The sequence below is a fragment of the Pan troglodytes genome, chromosome 6, assembly GCF_028858775.2.
Source record: "Pan troglodytes isolate AG18354 chromosome 6, NHGRI_mPanTro3-v2.0_pri, whole genome shotgun sequence".
NCBI classification, from domain to species: domain Eukaryota; kingdom Metazoa; phylum Chordata; class Mammalia; order Primates; family Hominidae; genus Pan; species Pan troglodytes.
In genome coordinates, this window is record NC_072404.2 from 147,939,656 (window position 1) to 147,960,337 (window position 20,682).

Genomic DNA, 20,682 nt, shown 5'->3' on the forward strand with positions numbered 1-20,682 from the left:
CCTGAGCCCTCTCCCACCTGTCTTCCTCCCAAAGCTCTGCTGTATCCTTGCAAATAGGATTCCTTTTTTTGAAAAAAAAAAAAAAATGAAAGCCAACCGTTTATGAAGAAGAAACGAAGTGGCAATTTCCCAGCATGGCTGGGAATCAATACAAGCTGTTGTCAGGGTTTTCCTTTCAAAGGGTGGCTGCCACACTTCTCCAAAGTCAAGAGCGACAGAGCTCCAGTGCTTGACTTACAACTGCTTCATCATAGCAAGATATTTTTAATTTAAAACTCACTGCAGTTGGGTTCGAACTCAGCTGGGACTTGATTTACTGCTAATTCATTTCTCTGATTCCTATAATTCTAAGCTCAGTCACCAAACAGTTTAATGTTGATAGAATCACCAGTGCAATGCTTTATGAATGGGCGTCAGGGGAATTTTGTTAGTGTGTGTTAGCAACTGTTATTCACTCTGGAAAGGAGCACCGTGCCTGCACCAAGCATGGGGGGGCTCTATAATTGGGCACGTGAATTACCAGTATCCCCAAGTGATTCAAACTCAAATACCACTGAGAGGGTACCCCCTTTTACCCCAACCCACATACACACTCCCACACTCTCTCTCTCTCTCACACACACACACATACAATCATTACCTATGTGAGATGAATGCCAGGCAGTGAAAACGCTTTCCATGGGAAATGCCTAACTTCACTCTCCAGGTCACTACCCAGTGGTGGAAACCATGGATTTACAGTCTAATTAGAAATCCTCAGCCTTTTCTTGGATGGCAAAGTTTTCTCTTCCCAAGAGAAAATTTGTTTCAACCGTCCAAAGTTTAGGGAGATGTGTCTTAATAACTCAAGCTTCCTTTGTTAATTTGATAAAGAACATTTATCTTTGTCAGTTATATTGAAGCCTCTTATTCAAGCAGTTGGAGAAAAAAAATTGAGAAGGTGAATGTCATTACTCACATATTTTGCAAACATCCGTCTTGATCTGTTATGTGCAACCAAAAAGTGCCACTTGTGGGAAACATGTCCACAAACCTGTCAGAGTGGCATTCACACTTTTTGAATTTGTTTCTTTATGAAATATACACCTGAAGGCAGATCACAAGGCCACGGTCGCTAAAGTTTTGTGAGAATTCGCAGTCATTTCTGGGAGTCTCAAAAGCAAATGACAAGGACAAGAGGCAGGCGGTGCCTCTGAAAGTTGGGGTCACAAGTCCCTACAAGTCCCAATTTTATCAGTACAGTGAATTCATTCTTCTGGTTTTTTCACCTCTGAAGTAAACCAAAACTTGAAAGCTTCCAGTTGAAGGTCACCATCTCCCAAAATGCCTTTCTATGGAACCGTCTTTCCAGGAGACATCAATAGGCTTAAATACTCCCACACAAACGGATCCCCATGGCCCAATAACCTGAAAAGCAGTGGGCAAAGAATAAATAGGTTTCCCAACAACAGGTCTTCTTCACCTTTAATTTGCCCTTATGCATCTCCTGAAGAGGACAAAAGAGAGGATGCTTGCAAAACTTACTTGGTCACAGAATGCTCTTTCCATGGAGGATTTTATAGACTAGTCTTTGGAATGTTCTGCTAAATTCAGCTTGGTCTCCCCCCCCCACCCCCCGCCGCAATCTATCAGTGCCTAAACCCATAGTGAGTTTTACACAGACAGAAATAATTTAATTCCATGTGTATCCATGTGCAAGACCACTGCACCTACCTGTCCCCAACCACTATGACCCAGGATGCTGGAGGGTAACTGAGGGGCTCAGCCTGTACCCATCTGGATTCATCTGAATCCTCTGGAATAGCCAGTCAGTCTGACTTGATGTGATCCCTACTCTGTCCCTGCTGCAGAGTAAGAACCCACCATATTAGTCTGGTTCACCTTAGTCTTGATATTTTTAAGGTCATTCTTCTCCACCTTATCCTACTCCATTTATTCCTTCTATTTTTACAGCAAATATTTATCAATTGCTTCCAGTAAGATAGGCTCTGGGTTGGGCAATGAGTATACAAGAAGTAAGAAATGATCCTTCTCAACCTAAAACATAAAGAAATACATGATTCCCATTGTTTTCATTGCCACTGCCAGTAGCAGCTTCTTCACCATTATTAAAAAGCATGAATTGAGTTACTGATGAAACAAAAAACTGCTTGAAGCAGGGGCTGACCCTACCTTCTGGGAGCTGCAACTCTCAGGCAGACACCCTAATGCAGGCCCACGTCTCTAGGTCAGTGATTTGCTCACATCAATCAGTGGTTAGGGGCAAGTGCATTTAAGGAGGAAGATAGGGTCAGTATCTAATGGACAAGAGAGCAGGGAAAGAGGTCACAAGCACAGCATGACCATTAGTCCTCTCCCCAGCCTGACCCTAAAGGGCCTTCAAAGCACAAGAGTAGTAAAAAACGTTGATGAGGGGCAGGACTAGCTAGAAGCAATGACTTACAGGAAATATTTTATGCAGAAATGTCCCCTGTTGCATTATATTTCAGTGCTTTCATTATTTCTTAAAACTGGGAGGGTGGCAGAGGTCATTACGACCTCCCCCTGCTTCCCAGCAGCCGTGCCGTCCCTGAGATAGTCACACACCACTATGCGGAAGGCTGGCTGTTGTTTAGTAAGCCCCAAAACATTAGAAAAGTCTTCAGAAATCGGATTGGCACCCATTCTTAATGTGGTTTCTATTTGGGGTTTAAATGGGATAATAGTGTAGTCGACTAGTGTTGACACAGACTCGGGAATTCTGGGGCTCCTAATTGGAGTACCCTGCCCTGTCTTGCCATCTGACTCTGTTCTGAAGAACTTTATGTTCTTTGCATGGAAACCATTATCCCAGACTCCCCATTTTTGTATCTGCCCAAATCTGCTGAGTCCCACCTGACATCACGCCACCCCACCCCAATTCTGAACTGCAGCCATTTTCCTGTTGAATCCTTGTTATCATTGCCACTGCCAGGAGAAGCTTCTTCACCATTATTAAAAAGCAGGAATTGAGCTCTTGATTAAACAAGACACTGCTTGAAGCAGAGGCTGACCCTACCCTCTAGGAGCCGCAACTCTCAGGCAGATGCCCTACCGCAGAACCACGTCTCTAAGTCAGTGAGTTGCTCACATCAATCAGTGGTAAGGGGCAAGCATATGTATTTAGGGAGGAAGATAGAGTCAGTATCTAATGGACAAGAGGCCCCCAGTGACGCTTTCTGCTGTTCCTCTGGCCCTAAAGTTCTTGCTGTCTTTTCTTCCTTCAGAGTCAAAGGCTGGGCTCCTGCAGGGGTAACCCTGACATACCTTCTGCAGGGAGATCCAAGGAAGCCCCAGCCCCAGGGCCTGACCCACAGAGGCTCTAGCTTGACCTGGTATTCCCAACCCCAAAGTGAGGGGAGTTGACTCATGCCTTGTGGGGTGACTTGTGACCAGTGAGCTACAGCAGACCAGAAGGACCCGTGGATTAACTGCTGGCTGTGCCTCACCACCACAGACTATTCTGAGACATACTGTTCACACCAGGCTTCCCTGGATACCTCCTGAGTGACTGAGCCACCAGCTGCTTTTCACTGGGAAGGCAGGGCCAGCTTGGTAACACACTATTTGTTCTCCTTCCTTCCCTACCTCTCCTCCTTTGCTTCATTTTTGCTTCCCCGGGATCTCACCCCTCAATAAAGTGGTAACACATAGCTTCTTCCTTGAGCTCTACTTTCTAGGGAACCCAGGCTGTGACTGGAGTGAAGGACAGACAGGCAGGGGTGCAAGGCCCAGGCCCTCCATAGCTTTGACAAGAATAGTCCTGCTTGCATCTGTTCTGTGCACTGGAATTCCATATAAAATTTCACTGAAGCAAAGATTTTCACTGTATACATGTTAAAATATGTTTAATCACCGATCTAGACTAACCTCCTCATTTTATAAACAATAAACTGAAACATAAAATGATTTTTCCCAAAATGCTTTAGTTAGAGTTATCTACATCTATTTGTATCCAAAGCCTAGCTTTTTCCACAACAGTGGTTTTTAAGCAAGGGGACATATTGGAATCATCTAGGAACCTAAGAAAATGGACACGTGCCTAAGTAGCTGTCTCTTTCCTTGGAAAGACAAGGGGCAGGATAGGCTCTGAAGAAGGCTGAGCAAATGCTGAGGCCAGAGGTGGACTCTCTACCTATCTGGCACAATTCTGCTTGAGAATCTATTGCTCACACAATCACCAGAATCCAGTACTTGGTTTACGTAATGCAAAGGTTCAGTGGAAATTTTCACCGTAGAAGCCATCCCTTTATTCACATTTGACAGTAGTCATAGGAAAGTGCTTGTCTTAGTCCAGTGTTTCTCAGTGGATTCCAGGTCCACTACACAGTTTATATACTTTTGTGATTTCACAATCCATGTGAGTGTATTAAAGGCTCTGAGAAGTCCTGCAGCAAGGAGTATCTTTAGCTTTGCTTTACACCCAGGGTTTTGCAAACTTACTTGACTGCGGAAACTTTTTTGCATGTAATGCCTATTCACTCCCCCGCAGAATATACTTTGGGAAACTCTGGTCTATTTTAAGTATTACTTTCAGGAAAGCAGGCCTGAGATGGAGAGGAAGAAAACGAACTCCAACCGACTCTAGCAACATTAGCTGACATTCCAGGCAGGCTGCTTCAGTTGCACATCCTGACGTCTGCTACTGTCTCCTCTCTCACTCTCTAACCCCGCCACAAGAACGGAAGCAATCCACCAGCTATGCCTTGCTTACTTCTTTCCTCTTGGCCTCTGGGTCAAAGCCAAGGAATGATTGGTTCACCTTCTAGTTTGAGCCTCCACACTACCAAAAGGGAAATCCAGCTGTGCTCATTCGAGAAGAGTTCAGTGAGCATGTCAGATAAGGAACTGATCTTGAGCGAAGACCAGGAAAGCCTTTCAACTGCCATGGTTTTCCTGTCCTAAATTTCCAGTGACCTCTTCCTCCACTGCTTCTCTCCTCATACTTCATAATGAAAATACTCTACCCTGTAAGACCTCGGGAATTGATTCAGCGAGGCTGTGTTCAGCGCATTGACTGCGGAGACTATCCTCTTAGCTAGTGATCCGTTTTGTGTCGGAGTGACAAAACATCCCCAAATCCAATTTGCTGTTGCGAATCCTGGTTCATGGAGGAAACACCATAGAGGGGGAGGGGAAGATCCAAGCTTAGAAGGAAAAGAGAGGATGCCTGGGATCTCTCCAACACCTGTTGGTTTCAGTTTGCACAGGACTTTACCTCCCAATGTTTTATCCACTCATTCCTACTGCTGCCTCAGAGGGGAGGTGATGAAATTCCACGTGCACCCCTTCTAGCCACCTCAAGTTGGACAGAACTTTTACTCACCTCACAGTGTAGAGAAGTCAAAGAAATAATGCATGGAATAAAAGTTTGTCTTTAGGAGAAAAAGAAAAAAAAAGGCAAGTAACCAAAGTGCCTCACTTGTGGCTTTTTCCTAAAATGTTCAGACCAGAGGGACTGAGCTTAGCCCTGGCTTTGGAGTGGGACAGAACCCAACCAGGCCCATGGGCTCCTTCAGGGATTCACACCCACACCTTTTTGCATCAGGATGTAATTCCTAATGCCTTGCCTTAGCCTGCACCATCTCAGGTCTGAATTATTTTCTTCATGCAAATGGGGACCTATCAAAATTCCTCTAAGTGCTACAGGATGGCTATCCCCTGACATGGTCCATTGGCACCAACACGCGATGAGTCTCTGCTGCAACCACCATAGGATCCAGGCACCCAGCACCGCATGATGTCCCTAGGCACTGATTTCTTCCCTGCTTCTGGATCCTGAAGTCAGAAACTCTAGGAGTAATAAATGAATGAATGAACAAGTGTCAAGTACCTACCGTGAGTGGTGTAATGGTAAGAATCTTTGCCCAAGAGTGAAAAAACCATCCATCCCTTAGCAACCTGGCGCCTTGGACATCTCACCTAAACTCTCTTCTCAGCCTTAATTTCTATGCTATCAAAATGGGAATAAACAATACCTACCTTGCACAGCTATTTTAAAGATGAAATGTGGAAGTGTTGTTTCCACAATACTAGCAATTTGAAGCAGTCACCAGGGAGAACTAGACTCCTATCAGAATTGGAGCCTCATAGAGTCTAAAGTAAAGATGGGAACTTCACTCATTCATTCGTTTACTCATTTTTTCCTGGGAGAAAATGGGAATTGCCAAATGAGGTGACAGTCACCCTCAGGACCTGAGCACTGTGCTAGAATGTTCCATGCAATTTTATAACCTACCAACAGCCAAGGAGAAGACTCATCCCCCTTGATGAATGGGGAAATCGAGGCTCAGTGAATAAATACATTTGCCTGGCATCACAGAGGTAGTGCAAGAGACTAGGGACCAGATATTCTAAACTTCCTCCCAAGCACTCACCCATAAACCTCCCAAGGGGGCAGCAGTACAGTGAGCACATATATTCTAAGGAGGAAACCAGCACAGTGATGAGGAGAAAGGTCAGATTGCTCACAAGTGAGACTTGGCTCCATCACTAAGTGGCTGTGTGATCTGGGACAAAGTCTTTAACCTCCTGCATCTCAGTTTCCTCCTGGAGGAAATAGGGACCGTAATAGCCTATCTGGGTTGTTATGAGGCAAACTACTTAAATGGTATCTAAACCAAATGAGTGCTCAATAAATATTGGCCACCATCATCATTAATTATCATCTTCCATTCCATTGTTTTTACAAGAACTGAAGCCAGTACTAACATCCTCACAGCCTCTTCCCTTGGGAGGCTGATGCCACAGGACCGGACAAGTGTGTGGGGGCATACACAGACTCACACAGGGACTCAGGAAACTCTTCTTCCAGGCTGCTCCATGCCATGCAGGGAAGCAGCCTCCTCCTTCAGGAACAAGGCCTGGGCTCTTGTTCCAGGGGAATCAGGTCCCCTGCCTGCCTTTCGTTTTAAGATCCATCTCTTACCACTCAGCAGCAGAGCCCCCTTCAGTCTCCCTGTGGGCTCCACCTTCCTACCGCAACTTGAATGGTACAGCCTGGGCAGTGAGGACAACATGAAAGAAGAAAGAAAAAGTCTGGGCAGCTAGAGGGGATCAGGTGGGAGTCTGGGGAGGGAGCAGTGGAGCTTGCAGCTTTTAAAGAGACAGTGTCCTGTCCACAGGGCCCTGTGTGGACCAAGCATAGCTCGATAGAGCCTATAGGCCAATTACCCTAATCATGTGCATCTCCCAAACAGCCATTTGATTTATCAGTGAGACGTCTTTTTAAAATGCCGCTTTTAAATATAAATAACACTTAATCATCCAGCTGTCGTTAAATTCATGTTATATTGATTTCTTGGAGCGCCGCAAATTTGAGGGCGAATGGGCTGGCGGATGTGTGCACAAAGCCAAGAGGTAGATTAGCAAGTGGTGGGGGCAGAGAAGTAGGGGTTGGAGGAAGAGGAAGGGAGGTGTCAAGGGAGGGAAATGAACCTACTCAATAGTCCAGGGTCTGAGCCAGTTTCACATTGGGTAGCACTGGACACAAATAAGAAGAGAGGAGACGCTGGCACATCTGTTGCATAGTCTAATGACAGCCAAGATCATGGTCGTGTTTTCTGTATTGCTGCCGCCCCCTTGTAACCCACCACAGAGCCGCTCCAACAGGTCTCTGATGTGCATTGTCTGCGTATGCCTTCTCTAGGTGAGGATGGGGAGAAGCAGCTAAGAAATGCCCCCTAGCTGGCTAGGAGGAGAGAGATCCACAGCGATTTCTTTGCATCAAAGCCTGATGATAACTATGAATCAAGAGTGGTTAATGACCCAGCCCCTTTAGCTCTCTCCCACTTCAGGACTGCTGCCATCCTAGAAAGCCCCCACTTCATTCCCAGCAGCCCTCACTGTGATGAAAAGGATCCCGAGGCCAAGTGTATGTAGGCAGACTCTGCCGTGCAGATTTCCCTGTCTGCAGGGAGTAGCAGCAGCAGGCGACAGGAAGGCACAGAGGAGGAGAAAGGAAACAAGTTGACTGCCTTGGAGTCCTCCAGAAATGTCTGCAGTCCCAGTGGGCATCCAGGAGGAAGTCCTGGGAGGACAGATGAGAGCCCGGGGAGGCGTGATTGGGTAAGAAGGAGCAGCTTGTAGGTGACCCATGCCTAGTGCTCACAGGAGAGCTGCCTTAAGCACCATCTACCAGGCAGCGAGGGTCTGCTGAAAAGAAGCATTCATGCTGGGGTTTTTCTAGTGTGACACCCTTCCCAGTGAGAAAGACCTCGGAGAACTTAAAAGGAAGGGCACAGAAGACTGGCAGAGAGGGTGAATGACAGTGTGGCATGCTCCAGGGCTGGGCAAGAGAGCCAGGAAAACGTAATGTATACTCCGCTTTACAGAGATGTTAATTAATGCCTGCCTTGTCCTAGAAACCAAATTGGTACCTAATGCTAAGTGCAGAAAGTGCAGAGATTTTCTGAACCCAGATGTTTAGCTTATAACCAGCATAATGATACTAGCTTTGCATTAAAATGATGGATCCTGAGGCTGCAAATACATGAGAAAGGAAAGAGGGTAGGGAGGAAAGCAGAGAAAGGAGTGGAGGTCTACAGGGAAGACACAGACATTTCAGGAAGATCCTGTACCCTATCCCTTTGCCTCCTCCAGGTCCCATGAGGGACTGTTTACCTGGGAGGCACCCACTGTTGGTGGAGCTCATTATTTCTTTTGCAAACCATGTGCTGCTGTACGCGTAGGTGGGATCTGCCTGTCCACGCCCTCAAGGGGCATGTGGGGAGAAATGTTCCATTTCTTCCACAGCCCGGAAGACAGAGGTGGACCCCATTGTCACACATGGGGGGGGGGGCGGGGAGCTGACCACATTTAGCCAGACTCTGAGAACGCATGTGTGTATATATATTGGGTGTGTGTGTGCACACGCCCACCATTCTTAAAAAGCAAATAAGGTTTCTTCCCCCTACTGGGGTCTCTCCATTGTGAGAGATTTGCTTTATTCCATCTATGCTTTTCAATCAATCAAAGGGCAGCTCACACAGCACACAGCGGGAATACAATCTCCCTCCCGGGGTGTCTGCGCTTCTCCCCAGCCTAGCCAGAGACCTTTGCAGGAGCTGAAAAAAGTTTGGAAATAGCGGAGTCAGGGTGCTGAAAAAGCCCTTTCATTCAGCCCCTATCTTCAGGATTTACAAAAACAACCCAAATTCTGAGCCTAGCACTGAGGCCTCCTTGTTCAAAAGAATGTTTGCTCCTCTTCCATCATGTTCTGTAAGGCTCCTAACATATTTTTTCCACTGGTGGGTCTGTGGGATACTCTGAACACATGATCTTGGACAGAGGGTACAAGCTTATTCAGTTTTGTGGGAAAATGATATGATCATGTTGCCTAGAAAGCTACCTAAAAGTGACAGCACCAGAAACACAGGAGCTTGTACATACATATTCAATTCCGAATTTGATTTGGATCTCATGTTCTTCTCCCTATGACAACTGAGACCCTAAATTAGTTGCTCTTAGACCCCAAGAAGGGAACTATGGAAAAGCCTCTTAGAACCCCAGCCACTTCCTACCTCCTCCAGAAAAAGTTAAAACGAGCAGCCTGTGAAATTCCAGCCAGAGAGAACAAGAATGAAAATGCTTTCGGGAAATAGGACCTTAAAGCACGGGCTTCTGGGGAGTGATTCTACAATCGGAGCAGCCTTGGGCTCTGGGGGACGCTGGCAGACCCACGAATGCCTTGCCTTCTCCGGTGGGCAGTGCCGCCGCGGTCGTGAGGGAGGGGAGCCTCCTCTTTTGGAGGACTATATCCCTCGTGCTTCCCCCTTCTAGTTCTCTTTCTCAGACACACACCACGAAAGGCATGTGACAGGTGTTCGCCAGCCGGAGGCACCGGGGAAGGCAGCCCCATGTGCCCAGGAAGGGTAGGGAGGTGAGAGGGGACCCAAGTCCTGTGTCTCCAAGTCCTGTCTGCTTGCTGCTAAGCAGGCACTGAGGCTGTGAATAAGGTCGTACCTTTTAAGGAGGATCTGACCCCCGTACCTTCCCTAGACAAGCAACATACGCGGCGATGCTTTAAGCCGCTTTCTGCCTGAAATCTCGGCGCATTCCCGGGGAAGCAGTGCCACGCTTCAGAAAGGCGTTTGTGCTGCCTCTTACTGGGGAAACGCAGTGTCTGTTTCATATGCGCCGCCCTACAGAACTGCAGCCCCAGCTGCCTATCTGGCCTCCTCCCCGGGCGCTGGGCCACCACTCTCTCCACATATGCGTCCGAATATCTGTGGGTCTGTCTCCCGTTGAAATTCCAGGGTGTCCAAAGGCCACGGGGCCGCGATGACACTGGGTGGGTCTCCGGAAACCTCTCAGGACTTCTCCCGTTTTAAAGCCCAGCTAGGGACGAAAGGGGCTGGGAGCTGAAAAATTGCTCCCTCAACCTCCCCGGTGAGAGGCAGAGCCGGGAATACACAGAATCCCACCCCGAAAGTCCCGGGAAAGAGAAGTCTGAGTCCGGGAGCGTGAGAGGAGAACACACCCGGGAAATCCCTGCTCCGGCCGCTGCACCTCCGCGGGCGTCCAGGTGGGACGTGGGCAGGTGCGCGAGCGCCGTGTGTGCCGGTGTGGATCTGTGTGTGTGCCTGCGTGTGTGTGTGTGCGTGTGCCGCGGGCTGGCTCCGGGACACTGAGGACTCCCGGGTCGGCCCAGGTCTGTCCGACCTCGCTGCCCTCGCCGCCCGCCCGGCCCCACTCCCCGGCGGGCCGGCTCCTTACCTGGACGCGCCGCGTTTCCCTCCTTCAGCGGGAGCGCCGCATTGACACTGCAGATGGAGCCTATGCCGCTGCCTCTCGCCCTCCTCTGAACGTGTGCGTGTGCGCGCGTGTGGCTGCCTCCTCCAGCCCCAGCCCCGAACGCAAATACTCCACCGAGGCACAGGGAAGCCGGGAGCAGCCGAGGAACGCGGAGGGCGCCGAATCAGAGCCTGCGGGGCTTGACAGCTCCTCTTGCGGCGTCCAAGGTGGGCGTAATGTCCAACAAAAAGGTCGGAAAATGGGGATCGATTCCGAACACCCTTTTCCTCCACCCAGCCCCGGAGCCCGAGCAGCGGCGGCGGCTCTCGGGGGCTGCGGTGGCGACGCGGGGCTGCCCCCCTTCGTCCCCACCCCCGCGGGCTGAATGTCCTTGATGCCAAGCGGGCACAGCGGCGTCACTCCGCGCCGCCCATGCTCGCCCGGTCGGGCCGCTGCCCGGGCGCGGCGAGTGCGCGGGGGACCCGCCGGGGAGCGCTCTCGGCACCTCTGCGCGCCTCTCTGGGTAGTGGCGGCCGCCCCCCGGCAGCCCGCGGCCGGCCGCGCCGCGGCAGCCCCCACCCTTGCCGAGACACTCGCCGGGCAGTGCCCTGGGGCCGGGGCTGGGGGGCCGCGGGAGCCGCCGGCTGCTCCCCGGGGAGGCGCGGGGCTGCGGCGGTGGTGGCGGCGGCGGCTGGCGCTGCGGCGGCGGAGAGCTCGGCCGCGGGCCGAGCCGGGCCTCCCGGGCGCGCCCCCGGCCCCCCGGGCGGGCTGCTCGCAAAGTTTGCAGGGGGCAGGGAGCGGGGCCGCCGCTGGCTCGGCCGCCGCCGGAGCTCCCGGGCTGCCTGCTGCCGCCGCGGCTCGCTGCTGCTGTGCATTGAAGCCCGGCCAAGCGCTGCAAAAACTCCAGCTGCCTGGCGCTCTCTGGGTCCTCCTCTCCTCCCTCCCGCCCTCCCTGCTTCCCTTCCTCCCTCCCTCGCCTCGCCTCCTCTCTTCCCTGCCGCCCGCCGCCCGCCGCCGCTCCCTCTCTGGCTCGCTCTCGCTGGCTCGGAGCTCGCGGCTGACATCTAGACCGAGGGAGAGCGGCCGGCAGAGGGGGCAGGGGGCGCCTCCCTACATGCTCCCACCCGCCGCCGCCCGGCTTGCCGGCTCTCCTCCGCACCAACGTTTGCCGACACCCCCCTGGGTCCCCTCGGCCCGCACGGAGCTACCCTGGCGGTGGCGATGTGGGGCGGAGAGAGGGGCATACATGGGTGACCGGGGCGCACGGCGCGCGCTCAGAGGGAGGCGCTCAGCCGCCTCGGAAGGTGCAGCTCTGGGCGCTGGCCGTCGGAGGGACCCTCAGGTGCTCAGAGCTGACACAAGCACACACTGACTCTGAGGCATACACCCATTCCTAGTCAGAACCCCTCCCAACACCCCACCAAGTCACCCCTACATGGCACCCAAGGAGGCCGAGGACACTGAGGGCACAAGGCCCGCACGAGAGAACATGAGTGGCCAGTGCCCCAGAGCTGGCTTGGTAACCTGACTTTTCCATTCATGTTTATACTGAGCGGCTCTCCTGGCTCCTCTCTTCTCTGAAACCCTAGATCCTAGACTACATCCAGAACAGACCATGCCAACATCAGGGTGGTTTCTGAAGCCCAAAGAAAGAAATCACCGTGTGGCTCTGGCTTAGGCAGTGAAGATGGGGAGTGGGTGGCACTAACTACCTCCCAAACCTCTGCCTAGATCCCCCTAGGAATGGGCCCACCCACCAAGAGAAACCGAAGGGATTCCCACACCTGTTAACTCTGTGCATGCCTCCCTCATCCTCATCCCCGCTCCCACCATAGTCTGAGGGAAGTGGCACCTTCAGCAGAGTCCAGTAAGCATTCCCTGGGATAGGCCACCATCAAGGACGACCCTCTAAAGGAGCCCAAGGCTCTTGGCCTCCTCTCTCCTGTCCCTTCTTTAGTTTTCACTGTCCTCACACCCAGCAACTCCCGCCCATTACTGTCCCTCCCATCGAAACATCTCAGAGCCTCCTTATTAGGTGGACATGACTGATAATGGCTTAAATTCCTATACCTCCCTATAGGGGTTATATTCTCACAGAAATCAAAGTTGTGTGAATTGGGGAGCCTTTGAAAGGAGCTGTGAGATGACAGCTTAAACAAGCCCCAAGGTGAGCAGCACATGTAGGTCAGGCTTGGCCCACCCAGAGAGGACCCTGCTGAAACTTTGCTGTCACCAATGAGAAGATGAACCAAGCCAGAATGAGGAGGAAACCAGATGTTTGATTCTTTGGTTAAAGGATATTCCAGGAGACAGCGTGGAGCCCTTTTAGTCTCTGGTTCTCTGCTGAGTCTTGCATGGCCCAGAAAGCAGCAAGGAGTTATCTTATTAAGCTTACGTGAATACATTGATCTGACTCCACTCTTCCCAGAAACCCTGAATCCCAGACTCTAGATAAAGCACACAATATCAGGTTAGTTTCAGAAGTCCAGAGACACACATAACAAAATCACTCAATGCTACTGCCTCTTGAACATCCTTCCAGGGTGGAGGAAGCCCAGGGCCAAATGCCTCTCTCTGCAAGACTGGGATTAGCACAAGGCCAGCCGGGCACTGAGGATACAAAATCCAAGGGGGCCCCGTCACCCCAAGGTCCATGTAAGGTTTGCATCACCTGACCCTGACACTGCTTCTAGGTGTCCCTTTTAAAATTGCTGCATGGGTCCATCACGGCCCATTTCCAGAAGTGACAGCCCGGATAGCCCCATGAAAGTCCCTAATGGGTTACTTAAGGAATATCGTTCAATTAAAGGCGGGGGGGAGACTGCTTTCGAACTTCTGTTGGCCACTCGGCTTTCAGGGTATGCCATAAAATGCTGAAAGGAAGGGGGGAAGGTGAGAAAACAACTCTGTCTCAATTCTCAGTCATTCTAGCATGTATTTTTAATACAATCTGATTGTCTTTTTCCTCCTCATATCGGTTGTGTGTGTGTGTGTGTGTGTGTGTGCGTGTGTGTGCGTGTGTGTGTGTGAATATGGCTTGAGTTCCAGGCCCATTTCCTGATGGATGGACGGGAAGTCAAAGACCTTTTTTTTTTTTTTTTTTTCAGAGGTGGCAAATAAAATGTGTTTATTATTCTTTATCTCCTGCCTAGTGTGTGGTGTCATTTATTTTCATTCAGAGAAATGAATGCCATGTGGTGCCTGAAGAGTAATAACAGAGCCAAATGACAGGAAAGACACACAGCAAAAAGCTGGACCAGCCATGGGCAGGTGAGGGGCCCAGCCAGCTCTCCCGTTGTTAATGGGGCCAGGGGCCGTATCTCAAATTGCCTTTTCCCTGCTTGCCTTCCACTGAATAACACAGTAAAAGGCATACCAAAGGGGGCAGTTATCATATTATCGGAAGGAGGAGTAGAAAGGGTCAAATTAGCTGCAGTAGAGGATTTTTTTTTTCAGTGATGACCCATTGGATTGACTCCCTTAAGTTAGGAGAATGGAATGGGGTGGGATGAGTAGGGCCTCTACATTGGAAGTTAGAAAACACGTGTCCTACTCCTGGCTCTGTCATTGGCCAGCTTTATAATTTGGAGCGGGTCACGTCCTCTCAATGATACCTCATCTCTCACCTGACACATTCGCCCCTTAGAGTTGCAATGACATTCAAAGGACATACCATCTTATTAATGTGCTTTGAAACTCTAAGGTAGGTACAAAACACATGTAGGGAATTAGAGTCGCTTTCCAGACGAACGTATCTTTTTATTTTTTTCAAATAGAATGCTACAATGAGGGTAGGCCTTCTGCTATCTTGTCCCCACCCCATGAATAAATACACAGGCAAAAGCAGCATCTTACCACAGTTCAAAATGTGTTTCTGCATTAGGTACAAGATCTTCTGGCTCTCACACCTCCTCTACCCCCTCTCCCTTGGTGAGGGCTAAGGGAGACACAAGTAGGACCATCTAGGTGTCCCCTACTGACAATGGCTCTGTGAGTCACTCCCTCTACCTCTTGCCTGGTCGTGAAGCTGGTTATGTCATTGTCTGGACCCATGGCCACAAGAGGGAGAAGCTAAATGGCACATTGCTTCAGAGAGTCCTGTTTTCTAAAGAAGCTATGTCTGTGGGACTTGGGTTGGGGTTTATTGCTGGGTTTAGACAGAAAAAGTATTGGTTCATCTCCCATGGCTGAATAAAAGGACCAGTTTAATAGGAAAGAGGAGAAGAAACCCTTAAGTTTCCCTTCACTTAGCTACCACCATTTTATTAGCCTAGGAACAGTGCTGCTATTTAAGTTGATAAAAGCCAGATTTGCTCGTTAAATAAATCACCAGAGCCTGGTGGTGCTAGAGAGACATTTTCTTTCCCCCAAGAGCTGCCCCCATGGCTGGGTCTTGTACCTTGCACTGGATAGAAAAACCACAGGCAGGCAGTCAGTAGCTTAAAAACCTAAATTGTGGCGCCACCTGCAGGACAGCAGGAATATCATCAGTATCCCACAGCTCAGCAGAGGAGGCAAGAGGAGCCTTCCGCAGTGACACGGGTGAGGCCAGGGTGCCCTCTGGCCCCTGCTTTCTGCATGTGTCATCACATGTCCACAGCACACTCCAGCAGCCTTTAATCTGCATCCTCCTCGAATGCTGCCATTTCGAGGGATGGGCAGCAGCTCTCAAGATTCTCAGTCCATTCAAATAACTTATTCTTCCATCTGTCTCTTAAGGGACTAAGTGGACCTCTAAGCCAAGGGTTCTGTCTTCAAGACTGGACCATGGAACAGTAAAGCAGAAAGGAGAAGTGACTGCCTTTCAAGGAAGATGAGGGGAGGAACATCCTTGTCTCACCACAGGGCCTACTAGTAAGTTGAACTTGGTGGCTGGGTATTCTCAGTAGACCCAACTGTTCCAGGCTTCCCTAGCATGTGGGTGCAAATCAGCACAGAGATATTAACATCCGACTCCCAACTCCCAGCCTTTTCTGCTCAGATAAGACTTTGGCCACCACTGAAAAACCCCTCCCTGTCTCCTCCCATTATGTCAGAGACCGCCACTGGTGGGTGTGCTTAGGAACAAGTCTGACCATTTCATTCACCACAAGTACCCTCTTGGAAATCCACTGCCCATGAGCCATTTGATGGAAGGACATCTCTGCATTGCCAGCTCTGTGGTTGCCCTCTGCAAGGGCACCTCCACCCGGCTGCAATGCTGGACATGGCAAGCTCTGCGGCCGTGCCGTGGCTTTCCAAGCCACACCGGGGGGTTGGTGTTTAGGTGGGGAGGACACCCCTCTCCTCCTACACACACACACACTGTGGATCTTGATCCTCTGGGCACCAAAACAACTCCCATGCCTCCCATGGTCCAAGTCTTTACTCCCCTTCCTCCCCAGACCCTTTCATCCACTGCCCCCTCTCCAGAATGCTTCCTTCTTTTTCAACTAACAAAAACAAAAAACAAACAAACAAACAAACAAAACTTGTCTTTTTAACCGCAGAAGCCAGAAGTTAGAGGATATTGTGAGGTAAGGGGAGATGGAGGGAGGGAGGGTGTGTGACTTAACTCCATTGGCCAGAAAGAAGAGAGTCCCAGATCTGGCCAGAGCCATGTCTTGCTACAACAAGAAAGGAGAAATACCTCAGTGTAACCCTTCTTGGGGTTAAGTCCTGGGAGGCACAAGGTCCCATAGTATGCCTGCATTACAAGGACTGGATACAATTCGTGTCTCCCACATGGCACCTCTCTCTTGGCACTGCCTAGTACACTGGCTAAGTAGTTTAAATGAGTCACTTGGCCCCTCTGACTGGGGTGCACATAACAGAAAAGGCCTCAAGTTGTTTTCCTTGTGATGAAGATGGATTCGTGCTGATGAGTTGAATGCTCTTGCCTGGTAACACATTTACAAGATGGTTGCCAGGTGGTCTGAGTATAAGCTGTTCTAAGTGACTGTGGTTGCCAGCCTCCAAAATGGCCCCAGTGACTCTCAACCAGAGGTATTCATGCCCTCATACAGTCTGCTCCCACGCTGAATCAGAGCTGACTTAAGTGACCAAGAAGTGACAGTGTCCAAGGCTAGGTCAAAAAAAGACATTTTAGCTCCCAGCTTGGTCTCTTTAGTCCCTTGGACCTGCCATGTGTTGAGAAACTGAGCTACCCACCAACAACCAGTGCCAGCTTGCCAGCCCCATGAGTGAGCCACCCTAGGAGCCCATCCTCCAGCCCCAGTTAAGCCTTCAGATGATTTCAGCCTTCAGAAGCTTCCAACTGAGGTCCCAGACATCATGGAGCAGAGATAAGATATGGTTTTATGCCAGAGATTTGTTATGCAGTAGCAGACAACAAACACAGTGATTTGCAGGGAAGATATCATTCCTCTGACCTTGACCTCATTAACCTCTTAAGCTTATTATTTGAGCCCACTTGGCTGTAGAATAAGAAGGACAAAGGGGGGCATGCTTGATGCATGATAATCTCATACTGGTCAGGACTGGGCACCAATAGATGTCCTGCCAGTCACTCCCTTCAGAGCTCCGGGGTTAAACCTCTTAGTACATCTCAGTGTGTTACACAGAAATGAGAAAACCCAATGAAGAGGCTTGAAAGCATCAACAAACAGAATACTGAAATCCAGCACTCACTTCAGATGGGCCATCGTCAGTTCAGTTCCAGAGTATTGGCCATCAGAGACATTCAAGAGAGAGGCAGAAAGTTGTGCCGAGTCCTGTTCACTTTCACGAGCTGTCTGGCACCTGCCTCTGCCAGAGAGCCTTTTGGAGGTGAGGTTGAATGGGGCTCCAGGGTGAGTCCTTGCACCTGCCAAGCACCAGGCCCAGTGGTGCTGAAAGTGTTCCCTACATCTGATCCTGACCCGTGCTGCACCACAGGGCAGGAGGGAGGCCCAAGGATGCTTCCTATAGATGGCAGGTAGAGTAAAAAGAGACTAGAAGTGAGATGTGATTGAAAGCTGATCGTCCACTTTCCCTCCACACCATTCTCCTTGAGGACTTCTCGCATCACCTTCTCTCCTGTGCCCTCGGCAGCTTCCAGAGAGCTCAGTGGAGCCTGCAAGCTATCAGCAGGGCCAAGGCATATACAAGGATTAGGACGAGAGAAGAAGGGAAGAAAGAGGCAAAGAAGAAGAAGAATGAAGGGACAGGAGTGCCTATGCAAAGCAGAGAAAGAGCCGCAGACAGTTGCCTTAGGGATTCTGAGGACAGTGCTTAGGCCCAAGGTGACCTCTCTCCACTTTAGTGTCCGCCTCCAGGACTCTGTGGCCTGGCTCCATTCTCCTTCTGGCCCTATTTTCCTGGCCAGGCCCTATATTCTTCCTCTGTTTTTAAAGGGCTTTCTCCTAACGCACCCCTGCTGACTGTAACCTTCACAAATGTGAGATGTCCCTTGTGGAGTCCAGAGAGAGCAGGGACCCTTGAAGCCTGAAGTCCACAGAGGTGTGTGGTTGCACATGAGGGTTGGGGAGGGCCAATCGTGCCATATCTTCCCAACTCTGCAACCAGCGATGCCAGGCCAGCTGCTGGAAATCAGCCACTGTGGAAGTATTTGCACTATGGGAATAGGCACATGCTACAAATTGGGACTTTTGATTTTGTGGAGAGCTGGTTGTTAAACACCTGCCAGTACACTTCTGGCAGGGTCATTGATGGGCCTGGATAAGACAGGTCAGCCCAGGCCTGCCCAGTTCTCAAATGATTGTGCATGGGAACCCATCAGATACGTGAACTGCATCAGCCCAGTTCAGGGTCAGAGTAGGAGTTTCTTTCTGTCCATACCCCACCTTTTGATTAAAAGAAAATATTAATATGGACTCTTTCTATTAGCTGTTCTTTCCAAGTCCTGTAGGTAAGGAGCCTTTACTCGTGGTTTTTGACACTAAAATCAAATTGTTATTCTTTCCTGCTAGGTAAACTGAGCCAAGAGATGCTGACGTGACCCATGGGTGCGTAGGAAGCTTGAAGTGTACATCTGGTAACACCTGTCATTTATTCCCTCCACCTCAAACTTAAGATTAGTGCACTGGGTTTGGCAGAAATTCTATTTTCATTTCCTCAAAGCCCTGCATTAAAATTACCATACATCCATACCACAGAACATGGTGCAGATGTAAAACAAAATGAAGTAAATCTATGTATGCTGCTCTGAAAAACAACAGCAAAATGCAGAACAGTGTATTCGTGTATATCTTTGCATATTTTGAATATACAAAATAGGCTTGTACATACATAGGACATTTTGGAAGGATACACAAAAAACTTAACAGCAGAAACCTCAGAGTGAGAAACAGAGCGATATGTATTTTCTTAATTTATTGTATATTGTTTTTTCTTTTTGACATTTTACCACGTGCAAGTACTACGTTCTCCATTTTTCAAAAAGCTAGTTGAAAATGAACAAAAAAATACTGCTGCTAAAAACATCTTTCTCACACCGCCAGTCCTCTGCTCACTCTCTCTTCTCAAATCCAGCCAACCACTCCTCCACCCCATCTGTATCATATTCGAGCTTGCCTTTGTTCTAGTTTCCTACTAGATGCACCCTGTTGCTCCTCTTTTGTGGGCTGCCGTGAAGGTCACGCAGCAGCCTGTCTGCCTAGGCAGACAGCTCAGTGGATCTGGTAAATGTCCCAGAGAATGAGACTTCATCTCTCATTTCCTAAAGACCAGCCAGTATCCTACTTGGCCAGAGAACTTCTGTTTGGCACTAGATTGATTATAGGGGGATTCCAGGGATGCTCCAGCACCTCCTTTCTATGCTAAAGCAAGCAGCTTTAGATCAAGTCAAAGGAAATATCCTTCTACATTGGAGTCAGTAAACTCATGGAAACTAACACCCAGACATGGTACAGGCCAAAAATACGATGATGCCAGGAAACATTTAGATAGCAACAGGTGAAAGCTCCATATTGTTATTAATGTTATCAGGAACTGTGTAGGGAGAGACAAAGAAAAGCCAGAGACAGGCAAATGGCATTCCAGTTATGCAAAAGGGGAAAATAATGTGAGTTCTGAAAAACACAAACAAATAAGCCTGGCCCCCAAAGTGACCATTGGATCACTAAAAGATAGATGTGTAATTATTTAGAAAAGGATGTGATTGATCACTAGGAGTAAGTCTGGAATCACTGTCTTAATCATTTGGGGCTGCTGTTATGAAATGCCACTCTCTGGGTGGCTTTAACAACAAACATCTATTTCTTATGGTTCTGGAGGTTGGAAGTCTGAGATGAGGGTGCCAGCATGGTCAGGTACTTGGTGATGGCTCCTTTCCTGTTTATGTCCTCAGATGGCTCTTCCTTGGTTCATTCAAGCAGACAGAGATCTCAAGTGACTCTTCCTCTTTTTATAAGGACTCGATCCATCATGGGTGGGGGCTCTACCCTCATGACCTCATCTAAACCTAATTACCTCCCAAAGGCCCCAACTTGGGGGGTTAGTGCTTCAACATACGAATTGGGAGTGGGATGACACATTTAGTCCATAGCAATCACGAAGAACAAACTTGGTTAGGCTGGTCTTGCTCTCTAACTCAACAAGCCTGTGAGGCTTTTATATCAAGGAAACGTAAGAGAGAATATCTGAACTGCATCAAGGCATTTAATAGACTCTTTAATAAAATCCTTGTAGAACACCAGGCAATGTAGGCTGGTGAATTAATTGACTCAATGGTTAAACCCCAAAGTTGTTCATTAATGCATCAAAGACAACATGAAGGAAGGTTTTCTTAGGGTATATGTCAGAGCTCTGTTCTCAGACTAATCCTATTCAACACATTTACTAATGACTTGGATAAAGATAGAGGAGACATGGTCATCAGATTTGTCTATGATTGCAATAAAAGAAACATATTAAATGTAAATATTTGCAATCCTGCTCCATCCTAAAGAAAAAGAAACTTTTGCTGAATGTTGAGCATTTTGGGTGTTG

The 20,682-nt window shown here is 49.2% G+C and overlaps 1 protein-coding gene across 2 annotated transcripts in view; it reads right to left on the reverse strand.

Annotated features, from left to right (window-relative positions):
- The window catches only part of PLXNA4 (plexin A4), a 451,572-nt gene extending 439,918 nt beyond the window's left edge, over positions 1 to 11,654 (reverse strand). For both annotated transcript variants that reach the window (XM_024358047.3, XM_024358046.3), the window contains exon 1: positions 10,735 to 11,654. The gene's annotated coding sequence lies outside the window, so the exon portion shown is untranslated. The remainder of the gene's footprint in view (positions 1 to 10,734) is intronic.
- Positions 11,655 to 20,682: the final 9,028 nt, after the last annotated feature.